General features: G+C 42.1%; 1 long non-coding RNA gene across 1 annotated transcript; it reads left to right on the top strand.

The window, feature by feature from the left end:
* Positions 1 to 362: 362 nt before the first annotated feature.
* Positions 363 to 13,528, top strand: LOC143694283 (uncharacterized). Its single transcript, XR_013182637.1, has 2 exons — positions 363 to 2,024; positions 13,107 to 13,528. It is a non-coding gene; the product is annotated as an uncharacterized LOC143694283 (long non-coding RNA).
* The last annotated feature ends 1,056 nt before the right edge of the window (positions 13,529 to 14,584 follow it).

Genomic DNA, 14,584 nt, shown 5'->3' with positions numbered 1-14,584 from the left:
GTTTGCGGACGTATTTAGGGAAAGATTGCATGTGCCGCGGTGGTGTTCGGTCATGGGGTGGCCTGGATGACCTCAGAGCTGTTTTCTAAGCTAATTGAGACCAATTCAGTAGTGGGAGGTGAGCGGGGAGAGAGCGCGCCGGGGCCACTGCCCCAGCTGCGGCTCGGGGCTCGTCGGCACATGGCCGAGGCCGTGCTCGGAGCCGGGCCGGCCGGGGGTGCTCCGGGAGCGGGGCTCGGGGCCGGGCCGGCCGGGGGTGCTCTGGGAGCGCGGCTCGGGGCCGGGCCGGCCGGGGGTGCTCTGGGAGCGGGGCTCGGGGCCGGGCCGGCCGGGGGTGCTCAGGGAGCGGGGCTCGGGGCCGGGCCGGCCGGGGGTGCTCAGGGAGCGGGGCTCGGAGCCAGTCTCGGAGCTCGTTGGCACCCGGCCATGGGCGCGCTCGGAGCGCCAGGCCCCGCCACCCGAGTGCCCTCACAGCAGCCGCTGCCCCAGCCGCCCCTGCCGGAGCCCCTTGGTGCAGGGCCACCGGAGGCTGTCTCCGTGTGATTCCCTCGCTCCGTTACCGTGCTGGTGCCAGCTGGAGTGGACGCGTCGGCACAGCCCGCTCCCGCTGGCATGCCAGCCCGTACTGGTGCCCAGAAGTTGTTCCTTGAAGTCATGCGATGGAGTTCAGCATGTGCTCGCCGTAAATCCGAGGGTGATAGCTCGTTTTCAAACGGAGCGCAAGGCTGTTTCTGTGGCGTTGCTTAATTGTTGGGTTTTGTCCACAACAAGCTGAACTATATCTGGTTTTTTGTGCCACCTGAAACACACTAAAAGCCAAAATACTAGAATGACTAAAACGCACACTTAGGGGGAAAGGAGTTGATGTCTACTTCACTGCAAAATAATTTGTAAATGAAAAGCATTCTACTTGGCTAATGAACGATGTTATTTGGTAGCTGTACGTTTCTGCACAACTGTTTTTTCATATTATTTTGGTGTCCTCTTGTGGAAAAATGCAGTACTGAGGATAGGTTTTGATTTGTGTCCATGAAGTGTTGGAGTTTGGGGTAATTTTTGAAGCCCATTGTACTGGAGGCTACTGAAGATTTGATAAAGTTGAATGATCTCATCTCCCTTTTCATGTTCAAAGTGTGTAACTTTGTCAGGTTCCTCTGCTTTCTCAGAGATAAGTGTCAGCTTTTAGAATTAGGATATGTTGTTAGTGTTTCTGTTCATAAAGTATATTAATGCTTCAAAAAAAGACTTCAAAATGGTAATTTCTGAAAATATCATCAGTTTTCTGATATATATTCTGATATATATATATATATATATTCTGAAAATATCATCAATATTTTCATCTTTCAAGTATGCCGTGGAAATGCTATGTTTCTGGCTTTGTTGTGGTTTGTTTGTTTTTTCTTAAATTTTTGCTCCTTGAGTTAAGCGCAGGAATCCTCTCATTGAAAAACTTAAAGCAGTTTTAAAATATGTTTCTAACCTCTTTTGCATTGTATAACTTAATGGGTTCAAGTTGTTTACCTTGTGAAGGTCAGAGGGTTCTTTGGCACAGGAGTTCTTGCCCCAGGGGTTTGAAATATGTTGGACCTGAAAGCCCCTCATCTTAGACCTTTGAGCTCTATTATGATAAAATCAAGTACTGAGACAGGAACCTGCGAGTCCCTTGCTGTTAATGTTACTCCATGTTAGCACGGGGTTTTGTAGAGCTGCCCCTCTATAAGAGGAAGAAAAATATCTAAAATAGCAGGGCTTTTAATAGGAAAGGCAGTGTGAAATGAATGAACTCCTGTAATTCTGAAAAGGGGTGTTTTACTCATGCTTATCAGCTGTGTTGTGCATTAAAAGGTTTGGGATTTAGTTGGGGTTTTATTTGAGGGGGACTTTTGTAAGCATCTAGGTATGAGAAAAGGTGCAGAAGTGAGAAAGTGCTGTCACAATCTGTAGCTGCTTGAAGGAGCACAGCTGCCTGGTGATCTCCAGTTGTCCAGAGGTGCCCAGAGACCCAGGGGATCAGTGAGCAGGTGAGTTGAAAGAGCCAGACCTGAGCCAAGCTCCCAGCGCAAGGGATCCAAGCACTGAAGCAAAACCGTGTGTGTCCGAGTGCCTGCTGTAATTCCCCTCTCCCTCCACTCTGGGCACACACCCCACAAAGCCTCTCAGACCTGGAGGATTCTTCCTCTGGGGTGTAAGGAATCCAGAATTCAGGGACAAGAGGCTTTCAGAGATGTTACTTTGGAAAGTTCTTTTGGCCCTCTAAAATGTGGTGATCTTACATGTTTGTTTTTGCTGCCGTTTGTGCATAACAAGGGAAAAAGCTGCACAACTCAATGACTTTTTGAAATATATTGTTCTATTAGAATAAAGAGGTAGCTACCACAAATATATGCCTGCTAGATAAGAATCAGGAGTTGTTTTTTTAAGAAATACTTTGTTAGATCCTCCTGTCAACCTTTCAAACTGTGCAAACATCCAGTGTAGCATGTGTGCATAAAACATCTTTAATGGAGTAATAATCTCTAGTTAATAATTAAATCTCCAGGAGCTTTTGTAATTTGTGGATGCTACAATATTTAATCTCTTTATGTGAGACTTCTTAAAGAGGAATATTCAGTATTTGAGTTTCATGAAGCGAATCCTGGCCTTACATAAAGGCTCATTTAATACAGCACAGGTTTAACTTGTTATTAATGTTGAAGGAGAAAAACTGATGTCTCAGACTGCAGTTGATTCTGGATTTGCAGGTACAGGTGAATTTGTTGGGCTGTTGATTGTCAAACTTGCTCAGAGACACATTAATGAGAGTCACAAGTGCTGCAGTTTTCAGTCAGTACAATGCTTGTCTAATGTATGCACTGGAATAATGGAAATGCAGTTATGCACTGCCAGTGTGCTAAAGTAAATAGCAAACCTCTATTTTAAAGGATGCTGAGCTTGTAAATTAGTCTGTAGGAATGGGATGCCTCTTCAAAGATTGTGCACTTCTCATTCCTCCTTCTTGGTAAGCAGTCACTGAATCTTGTCCCAAGATTTGACAAATAATTAATAGAGTTTTGAAGGAAGTTCTAAGAATGAAATTGAGTGCTGCCATCTAGCTCTTTCCAATGTGCAGTTAGATGCTGTAAACTGATGTCTTTGCCAAAGCAATGTTAGCCTACCTCTTTGAAATGGAAAGCCTATGGAAAGAGGACTGTGTAGATTAATGCCATGGATTTGGGAGGTCTTCTCTGAAAGTCCTGGTTTTGATTTTTCAAACAGGCTGTCAGTGGGACATCCATGTCCTGTTTCAGAGGTAGAGCCAACTTGCTTGGTTTTTTCTGTGTTGTCCTGTTAAAAACACCCAACCAAACAAAACTACAAAAAAACCTTCCCACCAACCAACTAAAAAAACCCAAAAACTCTCTAAACCCTCAAAACCCCTAAAGCTGAAGTTTGCAGTCCTTGGCAAGGTGCTGCCATTTCCCCCAAATGTCCCAGCCCTTGTGTGTTTGCCAGCAGTGGCAATGTTCACTCAGAGCTCATCTGCACTGTCAGCACTCAGAAAATGCAGCTCAAGGCCTCTTCCCTTTTCAATCTTTGGCAATTCCACATCTGCTGATAGAAGAGATGTGTGAAAGTTCAGGATATCACAGACCAGCAGGTCACTGCACTGCTGATTGCTTTGCTGTTTGAGCCTCAAGTAACTTTTCCCCCAGTGCACAGCAAAATTTAGAGTGTTTCTCTGAAAATCTGCCTGTACCATCCAGTCCTTTCAATAAGGAAAGTTAAAAACATAATCAGTAAATTCAGCCCTTATGTGGATGGTGGGAAGAACTAATAGGAAGAATAAAGAGAATTAGTAGAAGTAAAAAAGAGAAAGTTCTAGAATTCAGCATCTTCAAATGGCCTTTTTACGAGATGATGATAATCTCTTTGATTTTAGCTCCTTGAGTATGAAACACATCAATAAAAGGCTAAAGAGCAAATTAAGGTCTTTGAAAAAAGAACACTAATTATTTTTAATTATTCTGTATCTGTTAAAATGCTTTTATATGTTAGTATTTTAGACTCTTTCTTGAATGTGTTAAGTACTTGAATAAGACACTAATTTAAAGATAAAAAAATTTAAAATTACTTTCTATTACATGTATTTTAAAACCTCCATATAGACTTTTGTGTCTGAAGATGAAGAATTTTAGAAAGTAAAGAATTAATTTGAAAGAGTTGAGAATGGTGGGGAAAATTAAAACATTAAATGGGAGATATACTATGGAAAAAGTATTATTTTGCTTTAGAGGGACCAATCTTGCAGGTCTTGTGGTTGTAATAGGTAGATAAGCAGCCCTGTGAAGTGAAACATCATGAGATTAAGGAAAAAATTGTTTCTGTTCAGTGCTAAACATTGTGTTCTGCAGTTCTTAAGCAGTGTTTTCTGCCATAATCTTTATGAGCAGGCAAGTGCTTTTCTCTCCTCTGGCATGGTATTTCATGCCAAGATCTTTTTGATCAAAACCAGTAGGGGATTATTTTAATTAATTATAAATCAGCAGCCTAGATTCACTAACATTTTTGTTAAAGATTATCTTATTACTCTAGTTTCAAGACACCAAATGTTCAGATACTGGCTCAGGAAGTTAGTTGTCTTTTCTATGATAGCATTAATCTTATGTGTGAATTCCCACAAGAGTTTGGAACTCAAATTTCAGTTGTAAAGAGAAGTAGAAATACTGCAGAGAGTTTTGCAGGACCGTGTATTGCTTTATTAACACTGAATTCTTTTACCAGCTTGACTTAAAATGTTCACCATCGTGTGCCTGTGACTCCAGAGCAGTTTCTGGCATTAGGTGCCTAAACAAAACACAGTTCCAGGGTGCTTGACCTCTCGATGCACTTGTCAAAACCTTCCTGGTGTCACTGGGGTAAGATGTGTGCGGTGGCAGGCCAGCTCCCACTTTGTGTGCTGACAGTTTGGAAAGGGATGTGGGCTGCTATCAGGTAGGGTTTGTGAGTTCCAGGGGCATCTCACGTGGAGTTGGCTTGGTCATGGTGCCAGGCTGGCACTGCTGCATCTAAGGCATCTGCAGCAGCCTGGAAATGTGCTGTCTTTTTACATGTGCAGCCTGGTGAGTGCATGAATCCATCCTGGGATGTGGGCTCCCGTGTTATCCAGTCCTCCAAGGCTGGGAGGTGGCAGCAGGGTGAGGAGCCTCTGTGCACAGCACAGCAAAGGCTTGCCCATGGCAAAGCAAGAAGGAAGGAGAGCTGCCTTGAATTCATACCATGACAATAATTAAGTCCTCAACATGGTTTAGTTACTTTAGAGGTTCAAAAAGAGCTTGCTGTGCCATAGCCAGTGTATTTAAAAGCACTGAATTCCCACTTCCTGCATGTGAGGATTGCTGTTGCACAGTCAGCCTGGGACACAAAGGCAGCAGTAAACAAGAGGCTGTCATGTGCAAAAGGAACAGGGCAGCCTGGATTCAGTGTACCCTCGGTACTCAGGAGCTCTCAGTATGGACAGTCAAGGTATTTTTAGCTGCCCTTGGCTCCTGGGGAATTTCATAGTTCAGGTTTGCACCAGGGGCTCCCAGTGACCCTTCAGATTACATCTGGTGACGTGTAATATTCCAAGAGAGTGCTAATTATGCTGCTTGCAGCTCTTTGGGCAAGCAGGAAGTGGTTTCCCATCCTCAGCATGCCCTAGCACATAGACAACATTCCATCCTCCCAGAGTTAGCTTCCTAGGTGGCCTTCCCCTGGATGAAAAGTGTTTTCTTCACCTTTTCTTTGTAAGGCGTCATGACAATCAGTGTAAAGATAGCTCACAGCTGCCTGGGCTCCAGCCCATCCCCTCACTGAGAAGAGGGAAGAAAAGGCATCTTTTGAATGTCTCAAGTGCCATGGCATGGAGTACCAGGACAGCAGGTGCAGCAGGATCTTGGTGTGATGTGCCTTTGGCCTGGGCAGTGCCCAGCAGTGCAGGCCTGCCAGCCTCTTTACAGGGCAGGGCTGGAAGGCAGGTAGGGACTGTCACCATCTCCCCAGTTCTGCCTGATTGCTGCTTCCTCTCATGCTTGACACCACTCTCTCCTTTGCTCTGTGCTCTCAGATAGCTTTAATCTACTGGTGATGGGAGGAGCTTTGTACTTTGAGGAGTACTGGGCTGGACCTGGTTATTCCATAGCTGGTTTAGGATCTCTGATGGGAGGGGAGGTGCTTTTCGTCTGCCCTCATTCCTCATGCCAGGGCTTGGAGCAGGCTGTGCTGAGACCTTTCTAAAGCAGCTTTTAGGCAGTCTCTGCATAGCTGGTGGGAGGCTTGCTCTGACACCGGCTGCTGGCTCCGTGGCTCTCCAAGCTCAACCTTGTCCTTGTTTTGCAATGTGCTGTGTCCTGAACATCTGCAGCCTTCTGGGGCTTTAAGGGCCACTCTGCTGGGGGGCCTGCTGAGCTCTTTCTTGCATTAATTAATGTAGCTTTACCTTTGGCAGCAGCAAAGGGAGCTGCCAGAGGTCTTATATAGCATTTAAAATGTCAGCTGCCAGAGCACAGCAGCTGCCAGCACTGGAGCTCTGGCAGGGGGAATGTTGTCACAGGACCAATGCAGGGAATGCCAGTGTGGACACAGCATGAGTCAGCCGGGGCAGGGACTTGTGTACAGAGTATCCTGACGTTGGTGAAAGGCCCTTTGAAATCTCCCAGCAGGCTGGCACTGCTGTTGCTTTGGTCATACACGCGGAAATGCTCCTGGGTCTTGTGGTTTGTACTCAGCCCTGGCTGTCAGTAGTTGTCAGAGTGTGGGGTGTGCACTGATAAAGTAATCCCGTGGTGCTGGGAGTCTCTCTTCTGTCTGGAAGAGTAGGGCAAAGCATGGGTGGTAAGAGTGTTGAGAGAATGTAGTTTCTGAAAGCGGTAATTTTTGTCACATAAATCTGAATTTTAATTCTTTTTAATGGATTCTTTTTCTTTCAAATTTGTAATTTATCTGTTGATTGAACTGAATTAACATGGGATAAATAAAAAAAAGTTGTAACTACTGTTCTTGCTTGTCATCATTGCCTTTGTGAATAGATGTGTCTGGAGAGCAGTTGTTTCTTCAACATTTGGATTAGAAGGCTTGGCTGCAGAATTGGAATCTTGTGTTGGCTGTTAGTATGGGAAAGAGATTTCTTTCAATATTGTTAGTTCTTTGCAGTGAATTGTGCTGGCTATTTTAAGTTAGATGCATTTACCTCTCACCTGTGATTTAAACCAGACTTCTTAATTGGGCCTGTTGGATGTAAGCACCACATAGGTTCCAGGTGATCTGGACTGAATCCAAATCCTCTGCTGAGATTTAAGTCTTCAGCAGAGCATTCTTTTCTATGCAGTTGTTAAAGGAAGAGGGCTCCTTGGGCTTTTGGGGTGGCTGGTTACTAATGTGGTGTGCATCCATGGAATGCAGGGGTGCATGAATCAGCAGGGTCTCAGTGCCAGGCTCAGAGATATAATCATAGGCTGGCTACTGCAGTATTTACCACAGTGCTTTACATATGGAATTAATCTATGTCCTTCCTTGTGCTGGAAATGTGTGCCTTTGCATAGATGCTGCCTTTGTGTTCCTTATGGGGACAAAAGATTTATGTTAAGCAGCCCAGATCGATTTTAAATTCTTACAGGTACTAAAGCTGTGCTTTTGACACCACCAGCAATGCAAATACTTAGAGGAAACCAAATTGCAGACTTGCTGATGAGAGTGATCTTTACTAGGATTAGAGTCACCCATCAGCTGTTTGATGTTCTAGGTTTGTTTCTACCTACAAGAAAACTTGCATACACAAAAAAGCTCCCATCCTGCTCTGCATCCCAGACCTGGGCTGTATGGCAGGTTTGTCCTTTTGAGGGCTAGGAGGGTTTCTCAAATGGGGAAAATGCAAGCCTCAGACTGTCAGAGGCTTATTGTCCCTACTGCCCAAGAAGTTATAAACAAAGATAATCAAAGCAGATGTATTTGTCTTTTAGGGGTTTTATCTCTTCTGACCTCTGAATTCTAAGAAAAATGAAAGCATGGTGATAACATACTTTTCTAACTGCAGATTTTCTGCTAATACCCCAATTATTCCTCAGTCTGTTCTTCCTTTTTTCTGTTCCTTTAGCCTCTTCCTTCAGAGACAGGCTGAAACTGTAGTTTGTCTTTTGTTAATCTGCTTTTTGTATCTCCATGCTATTCACTTTCATGTATTTGAATCTACCCAGGATGGCACTAATGCAGTACCCATTTCAGACATGAAGAGGTTAATGAAGCTTGAACTGACTGCCTCACGGTGGTCACATCCATATTCCTGGCAGCCTGGGGATGGTGGTTCCTGTCACATCCAAGGACTTTCATCCTCTTTGATTGCCACATTTCTGTACAGCCAAAGTAGATTTAACAGGGTCTTTAGGGGAGTCCTTTTGTACAGTCCTTGGCTGTAGCAGCACTTTTGTAGTGCCTCTTGAAAACTGGAAGGGCAGCTTTTTGTGAACAGGTAATGGAACCAAGAATTCCTGTGTTGAAATGAACAAAAATAATGTTCATACAAAGGTGTTTTGAAGATGCTTTTGTGATTTAATTTTTGGAGATAAATTTATGGCATAAGAAATGATTCTCAAAGCCTCACTGCTAATCTGATTCTGGTCCTTTGGCTGCTTAAACCATGGCACTACCTCAGGATGAAATATTTAACTGTTTTTTTCTTTTTAATTGAGGAAGGGGGAAAACTGAAAGCACTAAGAATTAAAGTGGACATGCAAATTTTTAAAATCTTTAATCAAAGTGATGATTTACTGAGATTTCAGAGTAGTTACTAGTGCTGCTCTGGCTATTTTAATTCAGTCATATGACTGAGAATGGTGCCACTCAGTTCACTTGGATTGCTTAATGCCTTTTTTCTGGGCACTGTTGTGTTGTAAAGCAGTAGTTAGGTAAGGTGGTGTTTCAACTGGAGTTAGTCTGGTACTAATATGCAGTGTGGAGAAATCTGGTTAAAACTGTAACAGCTGGGGGACATTCACAGGCACAACTAGAGAGAGAGATATGAAATACAAACCCAAGGCACTTTCTTCTACCTCTTCTGTCTAAAGCCTTGAGGCTTGAGGGTGAGAAGTTTGGTTTTGAATACCAGGTTATGTTTAGTCCTGTTGTTCCCTTGACTGTTTGCTGCAGTACATCACAGCAGTCTGTAATTTATTGTTTAGGTGCATGAGATGTTCCGTGTTGCTGCAGCTTTGAATCTTGGAAATAGCTGAGGTTTATGATTTGGAATATCCACTTAGATTTCCTTAGCAATTTTGCTTTTTCTTGCATTTCTGCAAGGGAAGTCCCTTTGACTATTTGCATTATTTATTTGCCTATTTATTTTGGCAAACATCTAAGTCCACACTGTCACAGCTGGAATAGTTGAGCTTAGAGTTTTGTATCAAGTGTACAAATCCTGAGATAATTAGATTAGTGATGAGTGCTGCTACCCAGAGGAGGAAATTTCTGGTTTTCAAAACTGAGAGTAACTCAGACAGTCTCTTCTGCTGTAAACTGGATGTATCTGTACATTAGAAGAAGTTAGATATTAGAATCCTTGTGTGAAATGTTAACTGCAGCTTGATGTTTTTTTCTTCTTTGAATTTGTAATGTGCCTTGATTTCATTAAAGGAACCAGCAACCAGCAAGGTTTTCTTGAGAGCACAATTAGACCTTCCTCTATCACTATGCTAAGAGGTTTGATGTGAGCAGATTCACCTTTCTTAGGCTCTGCAGGGAGACCATTTTAAATGTAATAGTATGCTCTAACAGCATATTTAGCTATGTTTCCTTGTGCTCAGTGAGCACGTGAAAAGAAGATGGAAATTTCAAATGTGAACATTAGTCTTTACCATGCATGATGCCACTTATGACACTTCAAATTTTGCAAGTCGCTGTATATACTAGATTTTTTTTCACAATAATTTCAAGACTTCTCTCTTTTCCTAAGCTCTCCCAGTTAAACCTGGAAGAAGGAACTAAACTTGCTTAAGTTATGTAAATTTGAAGGTTAACGTGATGATAAAGAACCTCCCAGAAATGGACATGGCAAGGTGAAAGGCAAATCCAAAAGGTTTGGAAAATAATGAGAGACAAAGTGAGGAAAAGAGGAAGTGAAATGTGATGTCTACAGATGAAATCTGTGTCCCTGGGAAAATGCATGGATAGCCATGGTGGTGATCATAGAAGGAATAAGCATCTTCAAAAGAACAAGCAGGACACTGTCAGCTGCTTTTTTTTGTATTGTTTTTGCACCCAAAGACATTCTGGGAAGAACCAAAACATTTGCCCTGGTGCTTTTATAGGACAGAAAGCAAAAGCAAAAAAGCTACTTCCTGGTACTGCATTAGACAGTGATATTTGAGAAAGCTTGATTAACAAAATCTATTATAAAACCACTAAAACTTTAATATCAAGTGAAACAAATCAATCTTTGTGTCCTTTCTATTTCACAATAGTCTTGTTGCTGAAAAGCTGAGCCTAATGTATGGGACACGGAGGCAGCTGTAGGTGTGGGACACCTTCAGCCAGGAGCTCTGTGGCTCTGCTGGGAGCTGTTTTGGCGCTGGAATTGGAGCGAGATTTGAGGAGAACAGGAAATTGCATAAGGACTCTCTGTTGGTTGTTTACTGGGAGCCAGTGGCACTGGAATAAACATCTGTGCACAGCACAGTGTCCCTTTTGTCACCCAGCCTGACAGGACTGGCAATGGAAACTTGGAGCTCAGGGCCTGCATTCAGGGAAGCCTAGGGGGTAAGGGAGCTTGTCACTGAGAGGAATAGCGGATTTGTCTTTCCAAACAGGCTGTGGGGCTGCTGGTAGGTAAAACTAGCACTGGGAGATAAAAGAAACAATGGGAAGGATTCCACTGATTGTTGAATGGAAAAAGAGATTTGCTTTTACAAATAAACTTTAGGATTGCTGATGAATGAAATTAGACATTGAAAGAAGCAATGGGGAAGAAAAACCCCTAAATTCTGTAAGAATTAAAAATTAAAAGGAGGGTTATACATGAGAGGGGAATCTCTGGTATCAGGTGTTTTGGGAAGTCTGTGCATCTCAAGTACCCCAGCCAGTGGAGAAAGAGAGAAGGGAAATGCAGCTGGGAAATTGGGATAAAAAGGAGGCTGCGTCCTCCAAAAATCTGAGTGATCCCAGGGGAATGCCCCATGGCCTCTGCCTTTATTGGAATAAAGTTACAGGACTCCTCTGTCTCCTTTTTGGACATAAACCTCTGGTGTTTGTGGATTCATTTTCCTAACATCACAGACCCTTGGGAACTGGATAAATGGGGTGCTTTGGAGCAGAGACCTGAGCTTTTTAAACCCAGAAGTTGTTTCTGCCAGTATTTTTATTTATTCAGTAAGCTAACTTTAATAGACACACGTAGAAGTTGAAAGCCTTGCCCACTGCCCTTTACCCCTCCGTTTCCCCGATGATGTAGAGGTATTTTACAGTTTTTTCTTAAGGTTCTTTGAGCAGAGAGATGTGTGGTGAAGAGAGTCAGGTTTCTCCCTGCAAGCTGACCGTGAGATGGGGAAGAGAAATTCCCCAGCAAGAGAGTGAGCAGTGCAAACAGAGACCATTCGCAGCCCTTCAGCCTCAGGCACCTCCTCCCGAAGTAGGGAAATACCTGCAGGCTGACTCAGCCAGCTGACCTCCCTTTGCCTTGCAGAATCAGAAGATAATTCTGATGATAATGAGTGCTTTCCCCACTAGAAGCTGCTGGTAACATTTCCACGTATTTTCTAAGCATGTGTAAATATTGGGACCAATTAAACATCTTCCTGCAGGTGTAGTATTTTCACAGGGAAGGGAAAATCGTGATTTCACCAAGTAATAAATATTTAATATTATGATCAGATGCTGCTACATTAATCTTGTTTCTTTACAGTTAAAGGTGATTCAGATGCTGAGTTTTCCAGAACACCAGACATGAATCCAGTGCCAGAAAACAGGGTGAAAAAACCCCAAACCCACCAGGAATTTAATAAGACTAAAACATCTTTGTGTTCCACTGCTGAGCAAACTACAAGGAATGTATTTACATGGATTCAGTGGCAGTTGCTAGGGCTGATTTATTTCAGTATAGTGGAACATAGTGAGTGGATTGTAAAGAAGTGTGCCCTTATATTGAAATTATTACACCTCTAGCAGAGATAAAGAATGTTTGATTTATCTTATTGAGGTCTGTGTTCTCCCCAAGCCTTCTGTACAATAACATCCAGAGACCTCTGTGCTCCATTGTACAGTATCAGCCAGTTAGGGTGTCTTAGAAGAATATACTTTTTTCTAATTTCTGAGCTGGGAATAGTTTAATTAGGTTCTAGCTGAATAACTCAAGCTCAACAACCGTGTATGTTTCAATGTTAATGTTAGGTTCTGTAACTGGAAAGAAAGGTCAGCATTACAGAACAACCTTTGTGCTGTTCTTTTCTGACACCGTAGGAATTGTCCTTGGTACTATGACAGGTGTTCATCCTGGGTATCTGTCAAGTCCTGCAATAACTCACTGTAGGTCATATTTAGACTGTTTTAAGAATGTGTTTATTTGCAAGGAACACCTGGCAAATCTCTGTCTGTGCAGTTGGTTGTGTTGGGAAACAAGAAAAAGAGAGGCAGAAGGTTGAACTGAATGTTGGATTTGGAGCTATCAAATTGAAAGGAGTTCATAGAATGTCAAAGAAATGCTGTGTGTTCTGGCTGTTTACAAAAATACTAGTCCAAAAATAGCATAAGTATTAGGAAAATATTTTACTTGTCTTGTCAATCTTTTATGGCAAATTAGTTTCTTATTCATCAAAAGAATTCCTACTCGGTTTTGATTTAAATAATGCATTTATTTAAATAAAGTTCTTTAGTGCATCTTGTATATTTTCTAGAAAGTATTAATGTAAAAATCAGTATTGAATTTGTATGCAGGGAACATGACCCTTCTCCTTCATCTAGCAATCTGCACCACTCATACATTCTTTTTTAAACCTTCAGATGGAACCTTGTTAAATATTTAAGGCCTAGCTCCAACAGAACAGTGGCAGGCTGCCCTTCTCTTAATCTTGCCCTGTCTTTTCATCTAAGAACTTGTTATTCAGATATTCTAGAAAACACAGGAGGACCTCAGCACCACTGCTTTGGTTTTTGGACTTTCTTTTGGATGGGTTACACTTTTTGAAGGCTTCCTGCTGTTATAGAGAAGTTCTGCAAGTGATACCCTGCATTTCCTAAAATTCCAAGTAATTTGGGACTCCTTTTTCCTTTACTTCTGTGGTGAAAGGTTTCATTAATTTTTAGTTCCTCTGTAATTATTTCACTGTGTGTATTGTTGTGTTTATTTGCTGTGCAGAAATAATTACTGCAGCCAGGAATGATAACCAAAGAAGAAATTAATAAAAAGAAAGTCGTTTAACCAGTACAAGCTTAAGTATGATGAATAGTTCAGGTGAAGGTAATTTATTCTAGAAATTAATGATTTTGAGCAGCCTTGTGATTAAAATAAAATCGTCTTTCTTTGGTAGCTTTTCTTTGTGTTTTGTTTTCTTTAATGTCTGCTGCTTTTCTTAGATCTCATTTTGGACAATAATATTTTAAGTAGCGATATTGGTTGTGTGTAGCATTGACAATTGTGGACATTATGAAGGAAAATATCTCTCTTAAAGCCTCAGTTGAGGTAAGTAGTCATTCTTTAATTGATGTTTGCAATACATTAAATTATACCTGCAAGGTGAAGCACTCAGTATTTTGGTTTAATTTTTTGAGGGAGGGCCAGCTGTACCCTGAATAGGTCTGAATCCTTAGCTGTTGATTCAGGAAATAACCTTTTTTCCAGAAACTGTCCTGGAAGTGTTTAGAATTCTGCATCCCTTACCATACTTGTATAAACAGCTAAAAAGAGTTTCATCACATATAATTCATCAGATAATAAATGCATAGAAAGTTTTCACCACAGTATTCTCAGGATGTACTTTGTGAGTCAGAGGGAACAAGATGTCTCCTATTTAGTCATGGTTTGGCTGAGCAGGGAGCTATATCTTAACTCATATGGATATTTTAAGTTGCTGAATTGCATTACTGAAAAACGCTTAGAAACATTCTCATTCTAAATATTCTCATTCTAAACTTTTTTTTTTTTTTTGGTAAGAACTCCTCCAGTGTGAGAAAGTGATCTTTCATTTTGCTGACAGAACTTTTTTGTAAAGAAGTCCATTTAGACTAAGGGACCCAGGCAGTTAAAATCTGAATATTCATGGTGGTTGCAGGTACCGATAATGATCATCTCCCTGCAGGTATGTTGGATACTTGGCTCAGCTCAGCTGGAGATACTTTTGTCGATCTTCCCCATGAACTTGTAGCCACAAGTGACACTCCTTCAAAAGAAGAAAGGAAAAAAAGGCTTTGAAAAGAAGACGGAAGTAGGATTTTGCAACTCTGGAAGTACCTTAGTCTTTTCAGCTCCTTTGCACTTCAAATAGAGCTGTGAGTATTCACTGCTGGCCAAGAAAAAGTTTTTCTGACATGAGAATTCTTGTAGGGAGCTCAAATCAGCTCAGGGGAGCTCAGAGATTCAGACCCC

This window comes from Agelaius phoeniceus, chromosome 6 (genome assembly GCF_051311805.1).
Source record: "Agelaius phoeniceus isolate bAgePho1 chromosome 6, bAgePho1.hap1, whole genome shotgun sequence".
Taxonomy (NCBI): domain Eukaryota; kingdom Metazoa; phylum Chordata; class Aves; order Passeriformes; family Icteridae; genus Agelaius; species Agelaius phoeniceus.
The sequence above is the reverse complement of the archived record's forward strand: the minus strand, read 5'-3'. Positions and strand labels throughout refer to the sequence as shown.